We start from the raw sequence: 13,571 nt of genomic DNA on the forward strand, positions 1-13,571 counted from the left end.
CTTGCTCACATATTTTTCTTTTCCTTCCAGGGTGATGGTGCATCAGCGTAACCCACCTTATACAGCAGCAGAGGATCAGGAGATCCACCAGAGCCTGGTGCAGAATTTCTCTGTGCTGTTTTCCAGGACCAGCCAGAGCCAGCATGAGAGGGCTGCACTGTGGCAAGATCTTGTCCGTCGGGTAAATGACATAGGCATGCATAACCGGACAAATGAGCAGGTATGCCATCACTGCAGTGATTTAGTTAGACATGTCCGGCAGCGTGCGTCTGATATCCACAGATAACAGCTTGCCACAGGTGATGGGGTACCTATTCACCCCCCCTTACCAGTGTGGAGGAGCACCTCCTAAGTCTTGTGGCTCCAGGCCAACAACAACAACATCCACAAACATGTGTCATCATGGAGGCCGGAGCCACCCAGCATGTTGAAATGGAGTGTGCAGGTAACATGCCATATCTGTAGTTGACTGTTCTCTGTACTGGTAGTTTATGTGTGTGTGAGATGTGTACTCTGTGTGTAGCTGTTAACCTGACGATTCTTCTGCAAGATTGATATTCTGAGTATAATCTGTATACCTGTGAAAGCCAACTGTTGTACTAATGTACTTTATCATACTCACAGTATCAATGGCACAGTTGTGGCCACTGGCAATCACTCTCATAAATGTTCAGGTCCCTCTGGAGTGACAGGAAGGCAGCCAATCCATGCTGGTAAGTGTGTAATAACAATACTATTGCTAATGACATGTGCATGTCATATGGAGGTGTAGTTTGTGCATATGTAACACACCTACGCATAATGCATGCTGTGCATGTTTGCTCTGATACTATGCATATCCCATTATTCTCAGTAGCTGCCTCACTCACATGCAATACACGGAGCATGACACACATGTGTGGCAACACAGTACTGGACATTGGATAGGCATACCTGATACACATGTACACAACACACACATGTTTGGCATAGACACTACACCTTAGCCTGCTACAATTATGACAACTGCTGTATGCCCACCCTTCAGTATCCCACTTATCATCTACGCAGCACACATAATATACCTGAGTGGTAGAGGCCTATCATGTCTTTGTGCAACAGTCTTGAACAAATAATACATTCATGTTAGGCAATGCTCACTATTGGCCACCTTACACACCCATGTAACAAGTGGCTGTGTAATTGTGGATGTAGTCATGTTACAGCACTTCAGGTACAGCATGCTAGCTGCCTGTCTGGCACACATTATTATTGTTGACTGACCACAAGAAGTATGTTGATCATGGCTCACGTTACTACACCACATCCAGTTCCACTGACCACAAAAGTACACATAGCAGTTATGTGTGTGTGTGTGTGTGTGTGTGTGTGTGTAAATATATGCACCCACAGCTTGTAACACTTGCACAACATTTTTCTGTCCTAGTACACATTGTGTCCCAGGGTGGAGACAATCTCTGAACAACTACACACAAACATCAAGTACACGTATACTGTTATTAACAAGGGCTGTCTACACTTGCACTGCATGTTCCTGTGCAACACATAATCTGCATGCTGACACATGTGCAGTAATGTTTTCCTTGTGATACTGTCACCCACCCTCAAACAGTATTGTGTATGTGTTGGATTGCAGGTGTGTCTGTGTTTGTATCTGCTATACTGAGGAGTGGGTCTGTATGCTTGTGTGCCTGTGTGCCTGTGTGCTAAAATCGTGTACACATTTGTAAACTGTGTTTCCTATCTTCCTCTCACAGGTTCTGATGTTGCTCTGGTGGAGTGCAGCAGGGAATCTGAAGCCACTGCTGGGGATAGTGATAATGATGATACATGTGTAATGGCACAGGGAGGTGTGACAGGGTCTGTCATTGGTCAGCCAATACACACTACACAGCAGTCAACCCCATTAATGCTTACAGTCATCCTGCCGATACATCCATTGTCACCAATGTCCTTAGCTGAGGGACAGCATACAGTGGGCATTGACCAGGGTAGTGTGATATCATTGGCATATGCATCCCCTCACAGCAGACATGGCCAGATTCCTGACATGGTACCACACAGGCAGATGTCCATGGGTTCTCGTGGGAGCATCCATGGTCGTACTGCCCCTGTCAGACGTGCCCACAAAGGTCTTTCAACCTCAGCTATGTTCCTGGCTGTAATGCAGGTACAGGCACGTATGGAACGGTGCACTAGGCAGGGTCTGAGTGAGCTTAGACCACATCGCACTGCTATGAATGACACTATGCTTGATGTTGCGGCTGCCATCCGTAATATCAGCGAGGTCATTGATAGACATTGGGGGGACACATTAGATCTCTTCCACATCTACATGTCCAGTAGCCAGGACAGTGCAGGATGGTTGAGGCGTTGATATGGACGTATGCCAGCAACATCATCAGCTGGCAGTCGTCGCGGACGACAACAAACCTGCAGCCACTCCCATAGTGCCAGTACCAGCCCCAGCAATGCTGGGTCTGTGCTGTCATTAGACCGTCGTAGAAGACCACATGCACATGGCTCTGGACAGTCCCAGCAGGGACATGTGTCCAGTCAACAACCCACTCCCTCTGATGATAGCACCCAGTCTAGCTTAGTACCTGATACTGTCTGTAGCACCCCTGCCAGGCACAGGTACCATGTCTGTGGCCAGAGACAGTGATCTGTATGACCTGGCAGGTACAGCCTGTGGCTGTCCACAAACACCCGTATATGGCAGCCACGTGGTGGAACTGTGTGCATGCATACACACACACATAATGCTAACATCTAGGGCTAACACATACACACACACATCGCATCAACATTGCCCCATGTTGTACTGTTGTCCCTCACTAACACACACACACATACATGTCGATTGGATGTGTCAATGGCAGACTCTGGCAAACCAAGTACACACCCTGTGCATATGATGAAACTGTGCCACCTCCTGCCATCTGTAACATTGATGCAGGAACAGGATAGCATGGTGCTGATGCACAGGGTGACTACATAGCACTGTAGTAATATTATCATGTTGTTAACAGTACAGTGTAATGATATCATTGTGGGTATATCCGAGCATGCATGATGCATTAACACTATGATTGTCATTGTAGTTTTGTATACACCAGTGTTAATTCCCAAAGTGTACTGTCTGCACATGTGCCACATGGCTGTTGTGTGTACTTGTGCCTGCATGTGTTGGGGTGTGGACAGTACATGTGTGATGTTTGCAGCACAGAGTTGCAGGTGTACATTTGTGAACATGGTTAGCATGGAACATGACATGGTTTGACAGTATGATGTGGGTGATACGGTTTCCAAATGTCAATGGTCTGCATTCTGGTAGTATACACAGCCTACATAGCCTGAAATTCAGTGGTCATTACATGGTGTCTCCTCAACTGATACACAGATGTAGGTACCCGGTGTCAGTGATATCCCTGCAGTACTACACTATACCAGTAGCCATTCTTACTGAGCCCCACACATCCCTGGGAACAATACTCTTTGGCATATAGCAGTCTCACATACATGCCAACACACTACGGATATGTCCATCCATGACTGCAAATGCATACAGTGGCCTACAATGCATTCTACACATGACACACCTAACCACCACAAGGGTATAATACAGACAGATAGCTGTTGTCCAAGCCATGCTGTATTGCTGTAACGCAACTGTAGCATTGTCATTGGCATGTACTTAACATAGTATTCCAACAGTACCATGTAGGTGGTAGCACCCATCATGTAGAACGGGTAATGGTGTGTACATGTGGACAAGTGTTATCTTGTCTATCCTGTGATATTCACATTTACAAAGGTATTCTGCAGTCCCTCAGTGTATCACCTAAGCAAGGAGGTGATGAATGCATATCGGCAACAGTTGCCATACACCTACACTGGATGTCCATCACTCACAGACTTTGCTGTGTTTTAACATGTATGACATATACTCCAGACATGAACCCTCACCCACATTAATCTATCAAAGCTTTCATGGGTGTGTGTCACATAGTTGGCCTAGGACACAGATCATTGCAGTAGCCTGCATTGTCACCAACTTACATGTATGGCCTAAGGTCAGGGAAGCTGCGGCACATGCTGGCAAAGGTAACAACTGTATTCATATGAGGCAGGCTTCACACATAGGAACTATTAAAGGTCACAGGTACATATCGGTATGTGGCACACACATACCTGATGTGTGCATTAAAATTACTGTTATAATAATATGTCATACAATAATAAAAGCAAAACACACAACACATTGACAAACTGTGTGACAAACACACACATGGCATTTGTAGGATGCAAATTCCTTCTGAACTATGTTATGATACTTAAGAGAAATGCATTAGCACAGTGTTCTATTCGCATTACTGGATGATTTCATAGGTTCATAGGTTCATAGGTTCATACTAGGCTATCTGCCCTAGGGCATTTATAAGCCTAGCCAGAGTGTGTGTGGCTTTCACCACCCCTTAGGATGAGAATACTATACCCATTAGTTTGCTGTGCCTCTGTCCAGCAGTGACACAGAGATGATTCCCGGGGTAAACCTACGATCTCCCATCCACTCGTCAAGATTTCTCTTGAACAGAGTCAGTGAGGGGCTCTGCCTCACATGGACTGGGATTCTGTTCCATAGTGTAGGGAGTCTCTGGGTGATGAATCTGTCCCTCCAGCACGTCCTATTTATATCCGTGTTGAGGTTTAAGTCTCTTGTTCTCGTGGCTCTGGTGGATTTGGATTTTTTGAGGTGGAGCATGTCCATTAATTCCGGGTTGGACATGGCCTTGCATGTCAGGCACAGATCACCTCTGAGCAGACGGTATGCGACTAAATAGAGCTGGAGTTTCTTCAGTCGGGCATCGTATGACATGTTTGAGCCCCTTTATCCTTTTGGTGAGGAACTTTTGGGGTCTTTCCAACTGCTGCAGGTGTCGGGTAAGGTACATTCCAAATGGGGCATTGTACTCAATCATTGGTCTGATAAGTGAAGAGTACAGGGGTACAATGACCTCTCCTGATCTGGATGTGAATCCCTTCATGATCAGGTGGGCAATGTAGAAGGTCTTCCTAACCACTTTGGCAATGTGAGTGTCAAAAGAGAGGTTACTGTCAACTTGGGTCCCCAGGTCCCTGATAACTTCTTCCGTGTTTAATGGATTACCACCTATGTAATTAGGGGTTACCTTGTTTTTCCCAAAGGGTATGACTATACATTTTTTGGCATTTAGCTTAAGGCCATGGCTCTGGCACCAGTTATCCATTTCTATGAGACCTCTCTGGAGGATGTCTGTGTCTGATGGAGTGTCAATTATGGTGCCCAGTTTGCAGTCATCTGCAAATTTTGTCAGCCACAATCCCCCTATGTTTGCCTGCACTTCAGAAAAATAAATGCCGAACAAGAGGGGTCCCAGGACTGAGCCCTGTGGGACACCGCTCGTGACTGGCTTAGAGTCTGACATGGCACCAGCAGCTCTAACCCTGTGTGTTCTGTCCTTGAGCCAGTTTGCAACCCATCTTGTGACATATGGGTTTACATATAAGCTGGTGAGCTTTTCTATGATGCCCGAGTGGGGTATTGTGTCAAAAGCTTTTGCTAGGTCAAGGTAGGCTGTGTGAACTGCCTTACCCTCATCAATGGCCTTAGTGACTGTTTCGAAAATGTCGACCAAGTTCAAGAGGCAGGATCTGCCCTTGACAAAGCCAAATTGGGTAGGATCCAGTGTCTGTAGGTCCCCAATGTCTTTATTTATGAGTTCCATTATGATCCTCTCCATAGCTTTGTAGACAAGGCTCGTCAAGCTTATGGGACGGTAATTTCCAGGGTCCGTAGAAGCACCGCCTTTGTGGAGTGGGACCACAGTTGCCGTACACCATTCTTTGGGTACGTATCCTGTAGTAAGGCTAAGATTAAACAGCAGCCTTATGTGTGGGTTTAGTTCCTCATTGAGTTCGTGTAGCACACAGCCGGGGACACCGTCCGGTCCCATTGATGCTGTGTTTTGCTTTAGAGAGCAGCTCTCACCTGGGCATCTGAGATGTTTGGGAGGCTAGACTCTGGTGGGATAGATATTTCTCCTTTTTTGGGGGGGGGGGGGTTTGTACTGAACCTGTCTGCCAGTATGTTGGCAATGTCTGTGGGTTCAGTGATTTTTTTATCATTTTGGACTAATTCTGAGCATATCTGGGAGTTTCCACCCAGGTTTCTAACATAGCTAAAGAAGGCCTTATGATTGTCTTTTGTGTCATTAGTGATTTTTCTCTCAAAGTTGGCCTTGGATGATTTTATGAGTGATCGTAGTTTTTTGCTAGTATTGATCAGAGATGCCTACCCTTTTAGGGATTTTGCTCTGTCATGTAGTAGCTTTCTCCTCTTGTTGTAGAGCTTGTTTATGGCTGGGCTCCACCAGACCGCCTGCCTTTGGTGGAAAGGGTCTTGATTTTATTAGGGATTGCTTGATGCAATCATTCCTGGAGGTGCTCATAGAAGGCATTTGTTAAGGTTTCAGCAGTGTGGGTTGTGGTTTCCACTGGCTCGGGGCCTTGAAGGATACCACTCCAGTCTTAAGAAGAGTGAAGTTTGCTTTTGAGAAGTTCTTCACTGTGGTCTTTTGCTGGGGTTGGATGTGGGATGTGGATCTCTAGTGAGATTAATTTATGGTCTGATCTCACCAATGAGGGATATACTTCCGGTGTGGAGCATTTTGTCCCCATGTTTGTGATGATCAGGTCTAGTATATTTTCTCCTCTTGTGGGAATGGTGACTAGTTGTTCCATAGCATTTGAGTTTATGAACTCCAGGAACCTTTGGGCTAGGGTGTTGGGGCTTGAGTAATGTTCCCAGTCTATGTTTGGGTAGTTGAAGTCACCCAATATGATGGTGTTTGGAGAGACATTCATACTCTCCAGTGTCTTCAGGAAGGCTGTGTGTTTCCTGAGTTTGAGAAGGTGATCTGTAGCATGCTACAAACTGTAGGGCAGTTTTACCTATGGTTAATTGCACCTGGATGGTCTCCGATGCTTCGTGCATTGCCACTAACCTGGAGGTGTGGGTATCCTTTATGAATATGGATACTCCCCCTCCTTTTGTGGTTCGGTCCGGATTTTGGGGCCGGAACGCATGATATGAGGTATAACCTCATAGTGCTGGGGTGCTCTCAGGAGCCTTGAACCAGGTTTCAGTCACAGCACAGACATCGATGTCCCTTCTCCTGCTGTATTTATAGGGTGCTGACATCATCAGTCTTTCCAAAGAGGAATGTACATCTTTTAGTGTGTTATCCCAGTCTTCAGAAAGGCCATTCCTTTCACAGAGAATTGCATACATACACACACCCCCCCCACACACACACACAGCGTTCGCAGGATTCAAACCCCTACCTAACTATGTTATGATACTTGAGAGAGATGCATTAGCGCAGCATGTTATTCACATTACTGCATGATTTCCCTTCTCCTGCTGTATTTATAGGGTGCTGACATCATCAGTCTTTCCAAAGAGGAATGTACATCTTTTAGTGTGTTGTCCCAGTCTTCAAAAAGGCCATTCCTTTCACAGAGAATTGCATACATACACACCCCCTGCCCCCAACACCTTTTGCAGGATTTAAACCCCTACCAAACTATGTTATGACACTTGAGAGATGCACTAGCACAGCGCGCTATTCGCATTAGTGGATGATTTCCCTTCTCCTGCTGTATTTATAGGGTGCTGACATCATCAGTCTTTCCAAAGAGGAATGTACATCTTTTACTATCCCTCAGTATGGGGGATAACAATATCTGTGCATTAACAGACGCCTAGTTCAGGGTCACATATGCACACTGGCACTGTCAGGTTATGTTCTATACCATGCTTCATGACCACAAGACTTGTAACACACAACACAACTACGGGGTGTATCCATATACATCACAGATACACACACCTCTGGGTTGGTACCACTGCACTAAGCATGACAGGCCATACATATACAACTACCATTGTGCAAAACTGCCTTTTGGTTTGGTGTGTAGTTCAGACCACCCCCCCCCCCCATACCCACTCGGCTTTCCTGGGAACAGTGTAGGATATGAAGGTCTTCACACACACACTATTATAGTGGTTGACTTCAGGTACACGAATATTGACTGGGAATACTACTCAGGCCTCAACAACATTACCCTACAGCCACTACAATTTGTGAAACCATATGCTATGGCACAACCAGTCACCACAGCCACAAGGGGGAATACATATTGGACCTGATCATCATCAACATGGGGACTCTATGTTCCACACCAGAGGTAGAACCCTCATTGTTAAGATCAGACCATAAACTTTGCTTGGACATCCATATTCCGTCCCCACCCCCAGCCAAGGAAATCACTCTAAAGAATTTCTCAAAAGCAGACTTTGCACTTGTGAAGACTGGGGTGGAATACTTCAAAGGCCCCGTGCTGGAGGATAATACAGCCCAATCTGCAGAATCCTTTACAAACACATTCTATGAGCACCTGCAGGTATGCATTGATCATGCTATCCCAAATAAAATCATGACTCCTCCAAAACAGGAGACCTGTCTGGTTGACCCCGGCCATATATAAGCTGTACAACAGAAGGAGGAAGCTACTACATAACAGAGCAATATCCCACAGAGGGAGGACATCTCTGAACAGTATTGGCAAGACACTTCAATCCCTCATATAATCATCACTTGCAAGTTTTGACAGTGAAATTGACCAACACTACAGATAATCACAAGGCCTTCTTTAGTTATGTCAGTAATATGTGTGGAAACACCCAGATATGCTCTGAATTGTTGCATAACAGCACAAAATATGCCAAACCTACGGACATAGCCTACACCCTGGCAGATAGAGTCTGCACAAATGTCCCCCTCCTTACCCCCCAAGGGTATAGATGCCCATCCCAAATGAATGTAACCTCCCCGACATCACAGATGCACAGGTGAATGGTGCCCTCTCCACAGCAAATAACACAGCATATGTATGGGAATGGACGGTGTCCCAGGCTGTGTCCTACACGAGCTCTGAGTAGAACTGAACACTCACATTAAGTCACTGTTCCAACTTAGCCTTACTACAGGATATGTACCCTGAGAATGGCATACAGATACAGTGCTCCCACTCCACAAAGGTGGAGCCACAATGGACCACAGGAACTATCATCCCATAAGCCTGACTAGTGTGGTAGAAACAGCTATGGAGCGTATTATCATGGAAGTCATAATCAAAAACATTGTGAGCCTCCAGACAGTGGATCATACACAATTCGGCTTTGTTAAGGGCAGATCTTGCCTCTTACACATAGTTCATATCTTTGAAATGGTTACTGAAGCTATGGATGAGGGCAAGGTAGTTCACACAGTCTACCTGTACCTTGCAGAAGCCTGAAACACAATACCCCACTCAGGCATCACACATATGCTTACCAGCTTAAATATCAACCCCTATATCACTAGATGTGTTGTTATCAGCCTCAGGGATGGAACCCACATGGTCAGAATTGCAGGTGCCATGTCCAATTCCAGAGCAGTTACAACTGGTGTCTCACTGGGCTCAGTTGTGTGACCTGTCCTGTTCGGTATGTACTTCTCTGAGGTTCAGACTAAGACGGGGGGGATTATGTCTAACAAACGTCACAGATGACTGCTAACCGGGGGCCATAAGTGACACTGCAGCTGACACATGCTTCCTCCATAAGGGTCTCACAGAGATGGATGCTTGTTGCCAGAGCCATGGCCTTGTGCTAAATGCTAAGACATGCATAGTCATCCCCTTTGGGGAAAACAAGGTGCCACAAAATACCACATAAGTGGTAATCCATTAAGTACAGAAGATGTATTTACAGATTTGGGGACCAACATAGATCCTAACCTCTCCTTTGCAAATCACATTGACAGAGTCATTGCAAATACCTTTATGTAGCCCTCCTTATCACATGGGCTCCACCAGACAGGATGCCTGCCTTTGGAGGATTGGGTCTTGGTTTTATTTGGAATTGCATGATCCATGCATTCTTGAAAGTGTTCATAGAATGCATTTATAAAGGGTTCTGAGGTCTGGACCATATTTTCCACAGGCCCAGGGGCTGTGAAGGATTCCACCTCAGTTTGGAGGAGTGTGACATTTGCTTTAGTGAAACTTTTTCACTGTGGTTTTCTGGCCATGGGCTGGGGTCGGGATGTGAATATCCAGTGAGATTACTCTATGGTCTGATCTTACCAGTGAGGGATACACTTCTGGTCTTGGGCATAGAGTCCCCATGTTGGTGATGATCAGGTCCAGTATGTTTTCCCCTCTTGTGGGAGTGGTAGCAAGTTGTTCCATAGCATTTGAGTTTATAAATTCTAGGAACCTTTGGGCTAGGGTGTTGGAGCTAGGGTAATGCTCCCAGTCTATGTGTGGGTAGTTGAAGTCCCCCAATATAATGGTGTTTGGGGAGACCTTCATATTTTCATGTGTTCTCCAGTTGGCCAAGTCTGGTTCCTGGGTTTAGGAGGGTGGTCTGTAGCAGGCTATGAACTGGAAGGCGGTTTTACCCACTGTTAGTTGCACATGGATAGTCTCTGATGCTTCATGCTGTGCCACCAACCTGGGGGTGTGGGTATCTTTGACAAATATTGATACTCACCCTCCTTTTGCAGTTTGTTCCATGTTTTGTGGCTGTAAAGCATGGTATGAGGTGTAACCTGTTAGTGCTAGGGTGCTCTTGGGAGCCTTGAACCAGGTTTCTGTTACTGCACAGATATCAACATTCTCCATGCTGAGGAGAGTTTGGAGTGCATGCATCTTGCGGTTTAGACTTCTGGCATTGGGTAGCATTACTTCTAGTTTCTTATCCATTGTGATACCTATGGAGGTGGGTTTCTCTTTTGAGCCTTACCTAAAAAAGGCACTATGGGGGTGACAAGTGCCTTTGGCAATATCCAAAAGGCCACAGGTGACAAGTGAAAGCCATCCCTAGTGAAGCATCATGTCTTGTCGAGCATGTCATCCCAGGCTGACAGGCATTGAATCCCCTTTCACTGACACCAATACTTAAGCCAATTGTTGTAATTGATCATCTTTTCTTCATATTGTGGCATCATTCTTGGTGAGGGTAGGATGATACTCAAAGTCATCAAGTTTGCATATACTACATGGTGGTAAATGCTGTTTAGCACTACCTTACATTGCTTAACACATGGCAATCATGCCTCACATGGTGCTGCTGGGCTGCCTATGTCGGATGCACATACTACACTCCCTGCACATGTTTGAAAGCAGGTTGTGTCAACTTAGGCATCCCTTTCACTATATGTGGGAGTCAGAGAGAGGTATAATTTCCAGGGTTCCTACTGAGCCAGTGTATGTGCTATGCGTTGCCTCTTTGCCAAGACCAAGGCATACTGGGCATGCCTCCTTCTGCCTACTGGAACAGGCTCAGGTTGTTTCTCCTCCGTGTCACGCTCTGCCTGTGATGGCCTTGGCAACGGTGGGGGTCTGTTTGGCCCAGGCCTATGCTGGTCCTGCTGCAGCTGTTTTCGCAGAATCATATTATGTAGCATGGCACATACCATGACAATTTGGGTACATGTAGTTGGTGAGTATTGCAAGGCTCCACCAGATGTGTACAGGCACTGGAACCATGACTTGAGCAACTCAAACACACGCTCGATTACATTTCGTGTTTGTGCGTGTGCCTCATTATGGCGTTCCTGTTCAGGTGTGTGTGCGTTTCTGATGGGTGTCATCAGCCACGGCTCCAGTGCATAGCCAGCATCCCCCACTAGGTGACCATGTGGGATGTCCCCACTGGCAAATGTCTGGTACAGTTGCGTCAGATGCCAGATATGGGAATCATGGTAGCTTCCAGGGCAGCCAGCACACACATTCATTATTATGCCCTGGGCATCACACACGACCTGGCAGTTGATGGAGGGGAAGCCCTTGCAGTTGATGTAGGCCCTACTCCGCTCACCGGCTGGTGCTTTGATGTGTATATGCCTGCAGTCTATTGCACCCACTACCTCAGGGTATTCTGCTATTTGCTGGAAGAGATGCATATTGCTGGCCAATACCTCACGGGAATTGGGGAAATATACATGATCACCAACATGTGCTGATATGGCATCCAGGAACTGGTGCAGTACCCTGGATGCTGATGCCTGTGATATCCCCATCATATCACCAGTTGGTCTCTGGAAGGTACCTGTTGCTAGTATTCTTAGGCCAACACATACCTTGGTTTCCACTGGGATGGGATCCCCTCTGTTGGTTCTGTGTGTGAGGCGTGGCCTGCACAGCTCAACAATTTGCTGCAGGAGGTCTCTGTCCACTCTATAGTGCTCCACTATCTCCAGCTCATGTAACCCCTGGTAGGTGCCCTGGGCCTGTACACTCTTCTCCATCTCCTCACTGTGGGTTGTCCGGCAGCATTTGCATTGTCACTACCCGCAGCATGTTGCATATGTCGCCTTATAACAGCAATGGCAGCCCGTAGCATTTTTTGTCTGAGTGAAGCTTTTTCAGTTTTCACTTCTAGTAGCTTACTCCAGTGTTGCAGTGTCTCTTGAGAGAAACAAACTGCAATGTTGTTTGCAGAGTTTTAAGTGCTGGGCTGGGCTAGTGTTCTGCCTGTGTAATTGCCTGATTCTGATTGTTTGCACCTGCTAGCTCTACTAGTATTCCCTGGTAGCTTCCTACTATTTGTTGTGCTTCCTTTTTCCTTTCTGTTTCCTCAGGGGGGAGTGACGTGGATACAAGCGCAAACATGCTCACAGCAGCTCACACATGCGCACACATGTTTAGATGGACTAATACTTGCTTATTCAGGTTAAAATGCATGCACACCAGCGCAAATGCATTTACAGGTCTTTAAACAGCCTTATACATGCTTACTCTGGCTTAAACGCGCGCACTCTGTCTTATTCAAGTTTACAGGCACGCACACGCGTGCATACCCACTCAGCAAGAAACTTTGGTGTTATCTACAGTATACACCTTCCATTTCTTGGCTTTCCCTGGCCTACCTGTTGACACACCTCTTTCCATGATGTCTAACTGACAGCTAACACATAGCACTCTGCTCCAATGAGCTTCACTACTTTCATACATACCCCCCTTATGATGTCACCTATCTCCTACTCTGTTACTCCCCATATCCTACTCCTACACTCCACTGACTGTGCTCATTTGCTATGTAAAAGTGCGATTCACTATCCTAACACTCATTTACATAGGATTACCTACTAATGCTTGGTTACATGTCTTAGACTGGGCTTCTCTCCTTAGCAACTTCTACTCGGTGGCCATGTTGTCTTCAGCCTGCTATTACCTTACATTGTAATTTAACAATTTTCATAAGTTCCACGTTTGTGGCTTTTATTTTCTTATTTTATGGTTTTTATAGCGCATCCCGTTTGCGTGGTGCTGTGCTACACTTAAACATCAGAAATCGCCGAAAAAAAAAAGTATTTTTATTTAAATTTTGCATCTGGGAACATTTCCAATGGCCGTATATTTGGCCATTGGCATGCTTCCTCAACCATATGCAACCTTTATTTGGAGCTGACAAGGCT

This window comes from Protopterus annectens, chromosome 5.part0, assembly GCF_019279795.1.
Source record: "Protopterus annectens isolate FY-2018-M chromosome 5.part0, PAN1.0, whole genome shotgun sequence".
NCBI classification, from domain to species: domain Eukaryota; kingdom Metazoa; phylum Chordata; order Ceratodontiformes; family Protopteridae; genus Protopterus; species Protopterus annectens.